At 41.0% G+C, this 15,141-nt stretch overlaps 1 protein-coding gene and 1 pseudogene across 2 annotated transcripts in view; both read left to right on the top strand.

Annotated features, from left to right (window-relative positions):
• CACNG8 (calcium voltage-gated channel auxiliary subunit gamma 8) overlaps window positions 1–15,141 on the top strand; it is a 102,708-nt gene that overhangs the window by 63,887 nt on the left and 23,680 nt on the right. The gene's annotated exons all lie outside the window — the stretch shown is intronic.
• LOC134577661 (ubiquitin-like protein 5) lies at window positions 8,855–10,614 on the top strand (annotated as a pseudogene).

A 15,141-nucleotide genomic window follows, 5' to 3' on the forward strand; every position in this document is an offset into this window, starting at 1 on the left:
CACTATGAACCAAATGGGGAAAGCAATATAGAATAGGCTGTACCTATAAAGTGGTATAGAGAGCCTATAAATAAAGCTAGTGGAGCCTGTAGGGACCAGCCCTGCTGTATACTGCCTTTCAGTGGGGTCACTCTATATAGGAAGGCTGGAAATGTATAAGCTAAGGCTAGGTGTCAGGTACTACATAGCGCAGAATTATGCTCTTAGTGGCAACTGCCTATAAGACAGGGATAAATGAGTGAACAAAAAAACCTCTTGTTTGCACTAAAATGACAGGAACAAGTCGATCCAGACAGACTGGGTAGGTGCTATAAAGCTCAGTCTAGGTAGTGGACCACTGTGAGTCAACAATAGAGCACACTCAATCCTGTCTATAGAGGGACTGGATGTTGCCTTGGAAAGAGTCTAATCTCCGTACTGAAGATACTCAAAAACACTTGAAACAGCTGGTGATAATACAATCTTCCATGTAGGGAGAGTGGCTAGCGGTAGCAGACTGTAAGGAGGGAGAGAGATCTAAGTCTCAATGTATAACAAAGCCACTAATAGGTGCCAATTGCTAAGGAGCCCTCTCAGTCTTGCTATCAAGCTTGCCAGTATAACAGCTGGACGGAACACACTCTCCTATATTTGGAGAGGACCCAATGATAGGTAGGGAGATACAAATGTATCTACACTTGGAACGTGAAAACGCTACAAGTGAGTGCAGTAACACCGTCTCCCCAATTGCCCACTTGCTGTCTTCACTTGATGTCAACAGCTGGAGAGACCTCTCTCCCTTGAGTAGAGAGGAGCTAGAGTATTCAGCCTGTAAGGACACCTACAACCTACATTTGTATCTCCCTACCTATCATTGTTTTTTCTGATAAAGATGTAACATACTTACCAGAGCAGGACAATATAAACGCTAAGTTTAGATCTTTATCCAATTTGTGTAAACAACAAATCCGGCTAGGATGGGAGGTCACATCATTGCAAAAATATACGAGTAAGTCAATGATACCCAGGGGATTGAGAATACAAACCATCCCCAACCTCGAACTAGATAGTCCTGAGCTCCTGAAGGAATGGGAGGATGCAGCTGATGTCTGTTCCAATAAATTCATGGATATCCTACTTAGGTTTGAATCAGAAAGGCTTAAAACAGTTAATGAGAAAGTCAATACAGCAGTAGAAGGTATACAGAGCTATAAAGATGACCCTTCCTTCAGTGTGCAGGAACAAAGGTTACAGCAAAATCTCAACAAATATCAGAATAATGTAAAAAGCCGAAAACATAGCAAATTCATCAGAGATAATGATGATTACAAAAAAGGGAAGGTGTACAGACGGTTCAGGAAAACTACGAGAGCAGATTCTGATCAGTACATGACCTCCGATTATGAGACGTCTGACACAGACAACGAACAAACTACTGCCCCAACGGGCAACTCCAATCCTCAGTCTAACAAAGGGATCCTCAAAAAAGGGGTGGCTTTTTTAGGGCAGCCCCCCCGAGAGGGGGAGGCTCAAAATCAAAGACAAACCCGATACAGAGGGAGAGCACGCAGACGCTATTAACTGATGAATTAAGAGTTGTCAACTTGTCAGATGTCACCCTCACCCCCACACAGGTTAAGGTTCTTATGAGAGGATTATCCTTTGTCCCAACTCCGCCGTTCAATCATTTTGAATGGATAAAGGACATTAACCTCTTTGGGAGGAAACTGGCCCTACATAAGTTCTTCAAACTGAAAGATGAAAAAAGGGCTAAAGAACTAGGTTTCAACCCCAGAGAGTATCAATGCCTACAGGAGTTAGTATCTCTCCTCGATGATAACGATACCAATCCCACAGCCCCCTACACCAATCTCTGCCAGCGAAGTAAATTTACACCAAATTTCAGAGAGTTTAAAAACATAGACACGTTTATTGATTCAATCACTAACATGATTAAAACCATAAATACCGACATGCTGACAGTCAAACCAAGGGGTAATCTCTCGGGGAGTGAATGGCGAGCCCTGTGTGATCTCAGGGATAATGAGGAAATCATAATCAAACCTGCAGGCAAGGGCGGCAACATCGTCCTACTCAACAGAGCGCACTACGTACGAATGGTCGAGGTCATCCTCCACGATGACAAGACTTACAAATTATTGACCACTGACCCCTCTACAAAGTATCAAAGTGAATATAAGATCCTTTTGGATCATGCCTTTGACCAGGGTGTACTCTCGAAGGAGGAACATGGTAGTATCTATATTAAGAACCCAACAATATCCACATTCTACTGCCTCCCTAAAATACATAAACAACAAAAAAACCTGACAGCAAGACCAATAGTCTCCGGCTCCAGTAACTTCACGAGCAAAGGCAGTATTTATGTGGATAGGATTCTACGCCCTTTCATAGAAAAATTACCATCCTACCTAAGAGACACCAAGGACACCCTCAAATGCCTAGCACCACTTAAGGTACCAGAGGGATCAGTACTTTGCAGTCTTGATGTGGAGGCCCTGTACTCCTCCATACCACACTCTAGTGGTCTGGATCATGTTGAATACTTCCTCAAGACAAGAGGCACCGAACACAGCACCCATACCTTGTTTGTATTAAACCTATTAAGGTTCATTCTTACTCACAACTTCTTTCTCTTCCAGAGTAAATACTATCACCAGGTGCAGGGGACTGCGATGGGGACGTCTTGTGCCCCATCCTATGCCAACCTGCATCTGGGATGGTGGGAGAGGGAGTTGGTCTTTTCTGGGTCTCTCAAGGAATTTACGGATTGTATCTTCCTATGGAAGAGGTACATTGACGATGTCCTTATCATCTGGACAGGTACCTTTACACACTTCGTCAAGTTTGTAGAGACTCTCAATAAGAATGACCTTAATCTCAGGCTTACCATGGAGTTTGGTGATCAGACACTAAATTTCCTGGACTGCTCACTAAGGATCACTGGGGATCTCACTATTGAGACCACCCTGACCGAAAGCCCACATCCACCAACAGCATGTTACGCTGGGAAAGTCACCATCCCATACCCCTAAAAAGGGGGATCCCAGTGGGCCAGTACCTTAGATTAAGGAGAAACTGTTCATCCATTGAGGATTTCAAACTTAAAGCCATGGAACTGAGGCACAGATTCAAACAAAAAGGCTATCCCAATAGATGCCTCAAACATGCCTATCAGAGGGCATTAAGCAGTACACGCGATGATCTACTAGTAGACAAGCCTAATCAAGACTCTCAGAAACTTATTAGATGCATAGCAAGCTACGACGCCGGTTGGAACGAAGTTAAGAAGGTCATGGGCCGTTTTTGGCCCCTATTAACTCAGGACCCACATTTGAAGGACGTTATCTCCACCAAAGTGTCAGTTACAGCTAGGAGAGGCAGGAATATGAAGGAGATACTTGTACCCAGTCACTTCACTACACCTAAGAAAAAGAAAAACACTACCTGGCTGAATGTACATGGCACATACCAGTGCGGCAAATGTGTTGCATGCATACACATAGCCAAGGGATCCAAAACCATAACGGACTCGACCAATACTATCGTTATTCCCATAAAACAATTTTTTAACTGTAACACCTCTGGGATGGTATACCTGTTGACATGCAAGTGTGGAATAAAATACGTGGGCAAAACCATACGCCCATTCAAACGACACATTATGGAACATGTCCACTCTGTTACCTCCAGCAAAGATACACCAGTAGCTAGACACATCAGAATCCATCAATCGGATACCCCCAAATGCATTAAATTCGCTGGCATCGAGAGAATCCAGCTGGGCAAAAGAGGAGGGGACTTAGATCTGACCCTCAAAAGGAGGGAATGCTATTGGATCTACAAATTGGATACATTAGCACCCAAAGGCTTAAATGAAGGTTTCACCTTCACTCCGTTTATTGACTCTTGACTTTTTTTGCACCTCATGTATATATGTATATAGATATGTAGTTTTGATTCACACTGTTGGCCCCCCCCAACTTTTTCAAACTTTCCAAATTAATAGAGTGTCCCAACACTATGTACTTGCAGCTCTTATTCTGTCACACTGAATCCCTCCAACTACGGTAGAGACTTTGAATAAGTCCTCTTTAAGCCCAGGGTAAGAACATATCGCTGGATATGTCGTAGGTGATCCTACCACCCTAGGGACCACCTATATTCCCTTGGCATCGGAGTCCATCCTGAGGACATGCCTGTGTGCATCTTCGCATGAACCCCCACCCTCAGCGGTCCCCAGCCAGGTATTAATAGCTGTTCTATCAGCCTCCTCCAACCATGACACAGGCTCAGGACCCGTTTATACCTACATCGTGGGGCTCAATGCCTGAAGCACCTCACCACCATACCCACATACTGAGTTAGACATCCAGTCATCGAATTCATCGAGTTCGAGTGTATATACTATGCATTAGCAAACTGGTGATCAGCGAGCAGCCTATCTGCCCACGATCTCATATGCATATACACACTGGAAATCCGTGAACAGTCTGTCCGCCCACGATCTCATGTGGTGAGGTCCACTCGGACATTCAAGCACACAAGCTTTTTCGATTCACTTACAATCCCCCACTCTGGACAATAACTATTTCTGACTGATTATTTACAGTCGGTATCTAGCCAGAACGGAGAGACAGTGTGACAGCTCCTCCCCGCTCACACCCATGTGGGCGGATTAAACGCGGAGTGACAGCGAATACAGCCATTCACAGTCGGGCGCCAAGAGGCAGTACACGCCCAACGCCCCGATTGGCTGTACAAGCCGCATGAACCGGCATTTAAACGCTGTAGGCAGCAGTACATGCCTCACCTTTGACAAAGGCACTTTAGCAGTGCCGAAACGTGCGTTAGGTCGCCAACTTCTTTATTTTAACTACACGGTTTGATGTGATCACCAGGGGAAGCACCTTTAGCACCTATTAAGCTAGCAAGTAGCTCTCTAGCTACTCACCTATTACAGTGCAGAATCTTTTTTTACTCCTTACAGGCTGAATACTCTAGCTCCTCTCTACTCAAGGGAGAGAGGTCTCTCCAGCTGTTGACATCAAGTGAAGACAGCAAGTGGGCAATTGGTGAGACGGTGTTACTGCACTCACTTGTAGCGTTTTCACGTTCCAAGTGTAGATACATTTGTATCTCCCTACCTATCATTGGGTCCTCTCCAAATATAGGAGAGTGTGTTCCGTCCAGCTGTTATACTGGCAAGCTTGATAGCAAGACTGAGAGGGCTCCTTAGCAATTGGCACCTATTAGTGGCTTTGTTATACATTGAGACTTAGATCTCTCTCCCTCCTTACAGTCTGCTACCGCTAGCCACTCTCCCTACATGGAAGATTGTATTATCACCAGCTGTTTCAAGTGTTTTTGAGTATCTTCAGTACGGAGATTAGACTCTTTCCAAGGCAACATCCAGTCCCTCTATAGACAGGATTGAGTGTGCTCTATTGTTGACTCACAGTGGTCCACTACCTAGACTGAGCTTTATAGCACCTACCCAGTCTGTCTGGATCGACTTGTTCCTGTCATTTTAGTGCAAACAAGAGTTTTTTTTGTTCACTCATTTATCCCTGTCTTATAGGCAGTTGCCACTAAGAGCATAATTCTGCGCTATGTAGTACCTGACACCTAGCCTTAGCTTATACATTTCCAGCCTTCCTATATAGAGTGACCCCACTGAAAGGCAGTATACAGCAGGGCTGGTCCCTACAGGCTCCACTAGCTTTATTTATAGGCTCTCTATACCACTTTATAGGTACAGCCTATTCTATATTGCTTTCCCCATTTGGTTCATAGTGGTTGTGGTATATTAAGTTTCCTTTCTCTATATGTATATATTTGTCTAGGACCATACAGTTGTTATGGTGCCCATAATAAAGTTGATTTTTTAAGTTTGCCATATCAGTTAGAATCGTCCCTGCAGTACCCTTTTCCAGTGACCCTGAAGCTGTCCCACGGCTTGGGTTCACGTTTTTTCTGGGAGGATTGAACTGGTATCGCGTGTTCCTCTCCCTCTTCATCCAGAGAAAGCTCAGAGTCATCATAGAAGTCTCCCATGACGGCGGCCATTTTGGGCCCTTGTGCTCCGTATGCTTGGCGGAACAAATCTCCGATATTCGAGCCGGATCTGGGTTTTTCGGGCTTTCATTTTTTGGTTTTCCTGCCCATGCTTGTGAGGGGTGATTTTGCCGCCGTTTTGCGGCTTCGTTTTCGTTTTTTTTTTACCGGGTTTTTATAGCTTTGTCCCCGGAGCTCGTCGCTTGTCGAAATACTAATTTTTAATATGGGGTGACAGTGCCGCTTTACGTCAACTATGCTTTCACTTCAGCTTCTATCTCCTTAAACTTGAAATTCACTTTGCATTTTCACTTTAGTAAACAATCCTGTATGAAGTGATGCAATCCACAAAAAAATTTTGTTGCTGAGAATTCATATTCCCAAAGAAGGACACTTGGATCAATGGAAATGTCATTATTATTATTATTTTTATTGCGATTTGTATAGCGCCAACAGATTCCATAGCGCTTTACAATATTAGAGAGGGGATTTGACTATAAATAGGACAATTACAAGAAAACTTACAGAAATGAAGGGTTGAAGAGGGCCCTGCTCAAACGAGCTTACAGTCTATAGGCGGTGGGGTATAAAACACATTAGGACAGGGAATAGAAGTCAAATTAGGTGGGAGTGGAGCAGAGCTGGAGGAGAGAGTAGAGTGCTGCCCTTTAGTAGAGAGCAAGAGGCTGGTATGTGAGGTTAGTCTGGGAGGCCATGTCATATATTACTATAACAAACTAACACAAAGACAAATTATTTTTTAGTTATGTTTTAATTGTCGATTTTTTATTTATAATTTTTACTGTAGATTATGCAGTTACCATAGCCCTCCACTTCATAAAAATAGTTGTGTGATAAAGTTTTTTAGCTATTAAGATATTGTGTGTACTGCATTTCAACATACTCATTATGTAGTACTCCGTAATGTACAGGCATTTTGGGTATACATTAGAACCCAAAATGGCAACCTAAGTGCGTTAAGCTCTACAGCTTAATGTACTCGTAATGGTATAAATAGTTTGTAGCTTCTGTCTCACTGGCTTGTGTCAAACAATTCCCAAGTGGTCTGACAAATACTGGGACTGTCTCTCTTTGTACCTACTGTCCGGCACCTCTGTTTGGCTAATATGAAAGTTAAACAGAGTATGGTAGAGGTGCTGTGGGAGCCCCAGTATTTCTTAAAATGGTCAAATTTAGTTTGTCACACACTGGATTTTACGTACTATGCAACATCCAGTGTGTGATAAACTACATTTGAGCACTGGAAGGAGGACTCCAATATATTCTTAAATAAATATTAAACACAGAAAATATATCACTATCTAAGAACTGTTTGAATATGATTGCATTAACATATGAATATACTATTATTTAAAAAGATAAAAATAGCTTAGTGGCAGTCTTATCGGTATAGGAGAAATGATGGTGTATTTAGTGATTTAAGAGTTTACTAATCTATTATAACACTGCTACTAGACTTGTGCAGAGTGAAAAAAAATATATATAGTTTTGTTCAGGATGGCAGAATTCATTTTGGTATTGAAATTCAGCTTGGCTGAATTTCAGTACCGAATACCAACTGCATTTGGCTTTAGTAAATATGAGAATTGCCATCAGAATTAAGTTATTTTCACTGGATTTTGTCCATCCAGACAAAATCCAGTGTTTAGTGATCATCAACCTGGCAGAGTGGATCAGGTAAGTATAAGTACAATAAGCCTGACATAGACTCATGCTAGGATTTTTTTTAAATTGAACACCACACTCCCCACAAACGTATTTTGTTCCTCCAAGCGGTTGACAAACAAAATAAGGGGCGGTGGGTGGGGGTGGGGGGAATCGAGCATACTTGACTAGCAGACCTATTGTCCATCATGGCAAACTAAGAAAACGTATATGCCCCCAACAAAAAAAATTAAACAGCCTTTTCTCTATTCCATCAACTTTTTTTCTGGTGTCAGGAATGGTACTCTGATTTAAGAACTGAATTGAGCATTATCGGGCTAGAGCATGTTTCCCTGAGATTCTGGAGTGTGGTATCTCGGATATTGGAATTTTGTACAATTTCCTGATCGGCTTAGGTTAGCTAAATTGCAGCAATTCCTACAATAAATCTCCAAGTTTATTACTAAAGATAGAAAGTCCACTGGAGGTCAGTATCATAAGAGGTGTCCAATCAGTTACCGATGTTAGTAAAAGATTAGAGAAATATTACCCATCTAAAATTCACTTGCGTATGTCATAAAAATCTGTAGTCATCTTCACAGTAAAAATAGTTCTAAATTTAAGACTTTGAAGAATGTCTTAATCATTTTGTATCATCTAAAATTAGAGTTGCATGTATAGTGTCATTAACGAAGACCTCAAGTCACTCATTAATGTTAGGAGCAGTTTGTATGTCGGACACAGACACCTTTTGCTGCTCCTGAGCTGCAATATTTTCTGTTTTGCTCCTATGATACAGCTATACATGATACCTTTGAGGTATAGTTCAGTGGTTAGCAAAAAGCTTATCTGGAGTACAACTGTCAGAAACCTCTGCTGTGCACATAAGGACCTAGTGATTTATCAGAAACGCCCAACCCTACCATACAAAGTTAAAATAGCATCATGATGTCTTGTCTGCGTTACTTCTTATTCTTCGGCATAGTTTACCACAGGAACTGTGGATTTACAACAAATATGGCTCACATGCTGCGGGGGCAAATCAGGTGGCCCATGCATTTATGGGCATGTGTCTTCAAGGGTCCAGTTGGGCACTGCGTCCCTTTAACAGCAAGACCTAGCCCCATTAATAATGGCAGCCAATGCAGGGAGGAAGCTGGAGGAACAGGCATGTAGGAGGGGGCTTGGTCTGGGAGAGGCTCTGACTCCCAAAAGCCTTAGCCAGCACACTGGACCCCATGAAAGCCACCCTCATGTAGGAAAGGCCTTGAACAGACTTGCTAATGATACATTTATCACTATACACCCAGCATGTAATTTTAAAGGCAGAGAAATAGTGCATCAAGACTATACAGGTGGTCCTAGTTTTACAACCTACCTCCTTTACGATGGCTCGCACTTACGACCAGTTAGCAGGGTGGTAAGGGCGAGCCATCATCTGAATTAGAAGTATTCCCTGCTCTGCTGCGTTCTTCCATGTTCTGGGATATTGCCCCAAACATACACGAACGCAACAGAGCAGGGAATCCCTATAATCTATACTCGGGGAAATTTCTCCGAGCATAGATTAGAGGGATTCCCTGCTCTTATGCGTTCGTCTATGTTCAGGGAAATGTCCCTGAACACAGACATGCGCATCAGAGTGGTGAATCCCTTAATCTATGTTCAGGGACATTTCCCCGAACATAGAAGAACGCAGCAGAGCAGGGAATCCCCTAACTCCTCACTCACCGACTAATTCGTTCTATGACTGGGTCATAGGAACAGAACCCGGTCGGTAAGTGAGGAGTGTCTGTACTAACTAACCTGCAGAAATCTTATGCTAATTGAATGAGAGTAATGTCTATGACATGACACTGAGTGACCCAAAGGAGAGATTGTACATACTGATTGATTATCATTGTATCTAGATTTTGGCGCAGCATGAATCTACAAAAAAACAACAAACAAACAAAACAAAAAAAAAAACAATTTCAGCTACTTGGTAGTCCTGATATCCAAGAATTCAGTAATATACACTCTCCCTAAAATTCATTTGGATGCAGTACAGCCACCAGGACATTCTTTAGTCTCCTATGAAGGGACCCTTCTTGAACCTATTGGGGTTTTGCTTGACATATTTAAAAAAAAACCAAAAAAACTGTACAAACACGTACCACCTGTGTTAAGATTCCAGGGACGTAATTTAAATGGGACAGGAGGTCACACATTTAGACTGGAAAAAACAAGGAGGAAAGATTTTTGTTTTTTTTATTGTAAAAAAGAATGTGGAATTTCAGCAACTGGATGAATACTTGCAAAAACAAAACATTCATGCATATAATTTTTAATATGTGGTAACAACTTCTCAATTCAAGGAGAGGTCTGACAGCCTGTCATTCTGGGGTCAAGAATGATTTTCTTCCTAATATGTTGCAAAAAAAAAAAAAAAATGCCTTCTTTTGGATCAACAGCAAAACAGATGTGCGAAAGGCTAAACTTGTTGGATGCAGTAACATAAACTTTGAGTCACAGTAATGGCAATTTGTTCACCCATCTCATTAAAAAAATGCCCACTCACTTTTTCCTTTCATTTTTTTAAGTAGCATTACTAGCAGCTTAAGCCATGGGAGTTTGTGAGGGAGTGTGAGGGAGTGTGCAAGAAGCAGAATTTGTCATAATTAAGATGTTTTAATGAGTGATCATTTATGGAAGAAAGTAAAAGTAAAGTGAGTAAAGTACAATTCAGAAGACACAATTATACATCTAAAGAAACGCACTGCAGCCCAAATAAGTACCCAAAATGACAATATTAGATTAACAAAATGTTATACAATCTTCAAAGAGCCTGTGATTACATTAAATCACTATGAAATTCATGATGGGATGAACATGGAGTTGCATTACCATTAGTTTCACCTCTTCTGAGAAAACCTCACACCGTCTTGTGGAAGAAATTGGCACATCTGCGCCCTTTCTATAGTGTCCACCGTGAAGATTGCATCCTATTTTATTTGTTCAAACACCATTTCTACATAATACTCAATTTAAGCCATGCACTGTAACTTTTAGATAGTTTAAAAATTAAATTTAAGTAATAAAGTTTCACTGTAGTGGTTTCACACACCCAGATCCCCCTAATTAAAGGAGACTGGTAGCACGGAACACACCGGTGGAGTGGTAACTGGAAAAGGATACATTGTATACAACAAAATATCATATTGGAAGTGAATACTGAAACGGAACACCCAAGTACCCAGTTTTATATTAGACCACCCAGGGCTCTACTGTTGATTGGATTTTGTAATATATTTGTGTAATAAGTTCTCTATGAGAAATTGAGTGTTACCTCTGAACACTAATGCAGGGGATTATTCATTAAGCGCTGCCACTTGATTTTATGTATTTGAATTGTTGAGAATTAGGGAATATTCTTGTTTTGTGGAGCTGCTATACCATTGAATATCTAAGCATTGTTAGTATTTTAAGAGTTTAAGTAAACCCATATCACTGTTACTAGTGCACTGTTTAGTCAATAAGACAGTTTATTAACCTACTTTCAACTTCTAATACGTATTGTGCAATTCTCCAAAAATCACATCAAAGATGGAATTTTTTTGTACCAGATTCAGTGGAGTGCTTAAATATGTGAATAAAACTTGATAGTATACAGTAGCTAAGTCTAGTAAAGAACAAACACCTTATTCACTGCCCCGCAAAAATGCTGGTGCAACTGGCCCTAATCAGAATAAAAAAACAAAATGTAAACTATCGTTGGCACTGAAAAACAAGGCCTGATTTCAGTGGAGAGTTACTGTTTAAAGAGGCAGACATCATTTTGAAAGGATAGAGATGTATACGGACTTTTAAAGAGCCGAATTATAAGAAAATATTCTCTTTCTAGAGCAGTTACTATGCTGTCACGGACCCCATGTGAAGTACACCCCTCACATTTTTGTAAATATTGTATTATTTCTTTTCATGTGACAACACTGAAAAAAATGACACTCTGCTACAATGCAAAGTAATAAGTGTACAGCCTGTATAACAGTGTCAATTTGCTGTCCCCTCAAAGTAACTTAACACAGCCATTAATGTCTAAACCGCTGGCAAGAAAAGTGAGTACACATCTAAGTGGAAAGCACTCATATGTCTATTTCCCAAATAAAACCTCTGAATATGACGCTGAGCACGTGCACTAAACTTCTTTGGTTGACCATGGTGAGGCCTGTTCTGAGTGGGACCTGTCCTATGAAACCGCTGTATTGTCTTGCCTAGGCCATCTCTATGTAGAGCAACAATTCTTTTTTTCAGATCCTCAGAGAGTTCTTTGCCATGAGGTGCCATGGTTAACTTCCAGTGACCAGTATGAGAGCGTGTGAGAGCGATAACACCAGATTTAACACACCTGCTTCCCATTTACACCTGAGACCTTGTAACACTATCGAGTCACATGACTAAAGGCTAATTGGGCCCAGCTTTGACATTTCCACTTAGGGGTGTACTCACTTTTGTTACCAATGGTTTAGACATTAATGACTGTGTATTGAGTTATTTTGAGGGGACATCAAATTTACACGGTTATACTTTACATTGTAGCAGCGTGTAATTTCTTCAGTGTTGTCACATGAAAAGATATAAAATATTCACAAAAAATGTGAGGGGTGTACTCACTTTTGTGAGATACTGTATGTACTAGACTAATGTTAAAGAGTTCTAAGTATAGGTACGTGTTAAAAGCTTGGAAGCTAAGCTTGCCCCAAAATCCCTATGTCTAATATCTCACATAATGAGCAAAGTGCAGAAGACCATAGAAACATAGAATGTGACAGTAGATAAGAACCATTCGGCCCATCTAGTCTGCACACTTTTCTAAATACTCTCATTAGTCCCTGGCCTTATCTTATAGTTAGAATAGCCCTATCCTACGCATGTTTAAACGCCTTTACTGCTGAAGTGGTAGAAGTTATTCCATGCATCCACTAGCCTCTCAGTAAAGTAATACTTCCTGATATTTTTAAACCTTTGCCCCCCTAATTTAAGACTATGTCCTCTTGTTGTGGTAGTTTTTCTTCTTTATATATAGTCTCCTCCTTTACTGTGTTGATTCCCTTTATGTATTTAAATGTTTATATCATATCCCCCCTATCTCATCTTTCCTCCAAGCTATACATGTTAAGTTCCTTTAACCTTTCCTTGTAAGTTTTATCCTGCAATCCATGAACCAGTTTAGTAGCCCTTTTCTGAACTCTCTCTCTAAAGTATCCATATCCTTCTGGAGATACGGTCTCCAGTACTGCATACAATCCTCCAAGTAAGGTCTCACCAGTGTTTTGTATAATGGCATGAGCACTTCCCTATTTCTACTGCGAATACCTCTCCCTATTCAACCAAGCATTCTGCTAGCATTTCCTGCTGCTCTATTACATTGTCTGCCTACCTTTAAGTCATCAGAAATAATCACCCCTAAATCCCTTTCCTCAGATGTTGAGGTTAGGACTCTATCAAATATTCTGTATTCTGCCCTTGGGTTTTTACATCTGAGATGCATTATCTTGCACTTATCCACATTAAATGTCAGTTGCCACAACTCTGACCATTTTTCTAGTTTACCTAAAGCAAATTGTTAAAACAATGTAGGTGCTAGTAAAGACTAGCGTGGATCTGACACACATTTTGCCTTTGAGACCCTTGTTAGATTTTCGGTGTCGGTACTGGAAAAGGCAGGTAAATTTAACGGGAATGGGCATTTCTTGCCTGCCCTCTAGATAACATTCTGCAACAAAACTGTTAGGGAGTATGTTCAGACATAGCCATGCTCCTTAGCAAACACACTATAGAAATTAATATGGTTTAAGATTTTTGAAAATCTTGCTCTCAATGTTAAAGAACCACTATAGGCACCCAGACCACTTCAGCTTAATGAAGTGGTCTGGGTGCCAGGTCCATCTAGGTGTAACCTTTTTTGCTGTAAACATAGCAGTTTCAGAGAAACTGCTATGTTTACTTTAGTGTTAATCTAGCCTCTAGTGGCTGTTTCATTGACAGTCGCTAGAGGCGCTTCCACGCTTTTTACTGTGATTTTCACAGTGAGATGACGCCAGCGTCCATAGGAAAGCATTGAGAATGCTTTCCTGTGGACTGGCTGAATGCGCTCGCGGCTCTTTCCGCGCATGCGCATTCAACCGATGATGGCGAAAAGGAGGAGGAGAGTTCCCTGCGCCGAGGGAGCCCGGCGGGGGAAAACAGGTAAGATTTAACCCCTTCCACCGTCTAGAGGTTAAAAGTATAACTGCTTTAGATAAAGTTTTACTTAAGACAGACAACAGTATACACGGATCAGCAACAACATTAAAACCACCAATCAGTGAAGTGAATAACATTGATTATATGGTTACCATGGCGCCTGTCAAAGGCTGGGATGTCTTAGGCAGCATGTGATCAGTCAGTTCTTGAATTTCATCTGTTGGAAGCAAGTGAAAAGATCTAAATTACTTTGACAAGGGCCAAATAGTGATGGCTAAATAACTGGGTCAGAGCATCTTCAAAACGGCAAGTATTGTGGGGTGTTCCCAGTATGCAATGATTAGTACCTACCAAAATTAATGTAAGTGATGTACTGGTGTCAGGGTAATCTGAGCCCAAGGCTCATTGATGCACATTTTGAGCAAAAGTCTGGTCTGATCACACAGAAGAGCTACTGTAGCTCAGATTGCTGAAAAACTTAATGCTGGCCATGACAGAAAGGTGTTGGGGCGCAAAGTGCATTACAAGTATAAAATCCTGATATCCACATAACGCAGAAAAAGAAGAGGGGATAAGACAGATTGTGTAATCAATCAATAAGTGAATTAATAACCTAGCTCTAAAACTGGAAAAATTAGGAATTCCCCAAATCCTATAAAACATAAGAGCAATACACCACAAAATATGGTGTGGGTATCCAGGAGCTGTAAATTGGAAGTGAGATACACGTAATAAAGTTAGATGTAAAATAGAATACAGATAATTAGCAATGGAATAGACAAATGTGGTATTCCAAATAATATGCAGAATAGTATGCAGGTTACTAGTTGATAAAATGGATAATAGTATGCACAAGTATATCACAAAGTGCATTACAGTTTGCTTTGTATGGGGCTGCATATCTGCAGACTGCTAAGGTGCCTGTGATGGTCCCTGTCCTTTAATGGGGAAAAGACCATCAAAAATGGACAATGGCGCAATATATTTGTCTAATTTTATCATAACCCCTCTGAGGTGCCGTTTTTCCAAACTAAAGAGTTTTTAATTTTGTAACCTTTCTTCATAACTAAAATGCTTCATTCCTTTTATCAGTTTTGTAGCTTGTCTCTGCACTTTTTTTAGTGCCATGATATCATTCTTTAGAACAGGTGCCCAAAATTGCACAGTATATTCAAGGTGTGGTCTTACCAGCAA

The sequence above is a fragment of the Pelobates fuscus genome, chromosome 11 (genome assembly GCF_036172605.1).
Source record: "Pelobates fuscus isolate aPelFus1 chromosome 11, aPelFus1.pri, whole genome shotgun sequence".
Lineage (NCBI taxonomy): Eukaryota > Metazoa > Chordata > Amphibia > Anura > Pelobatidae > Pelobates > Pelobates fuscus.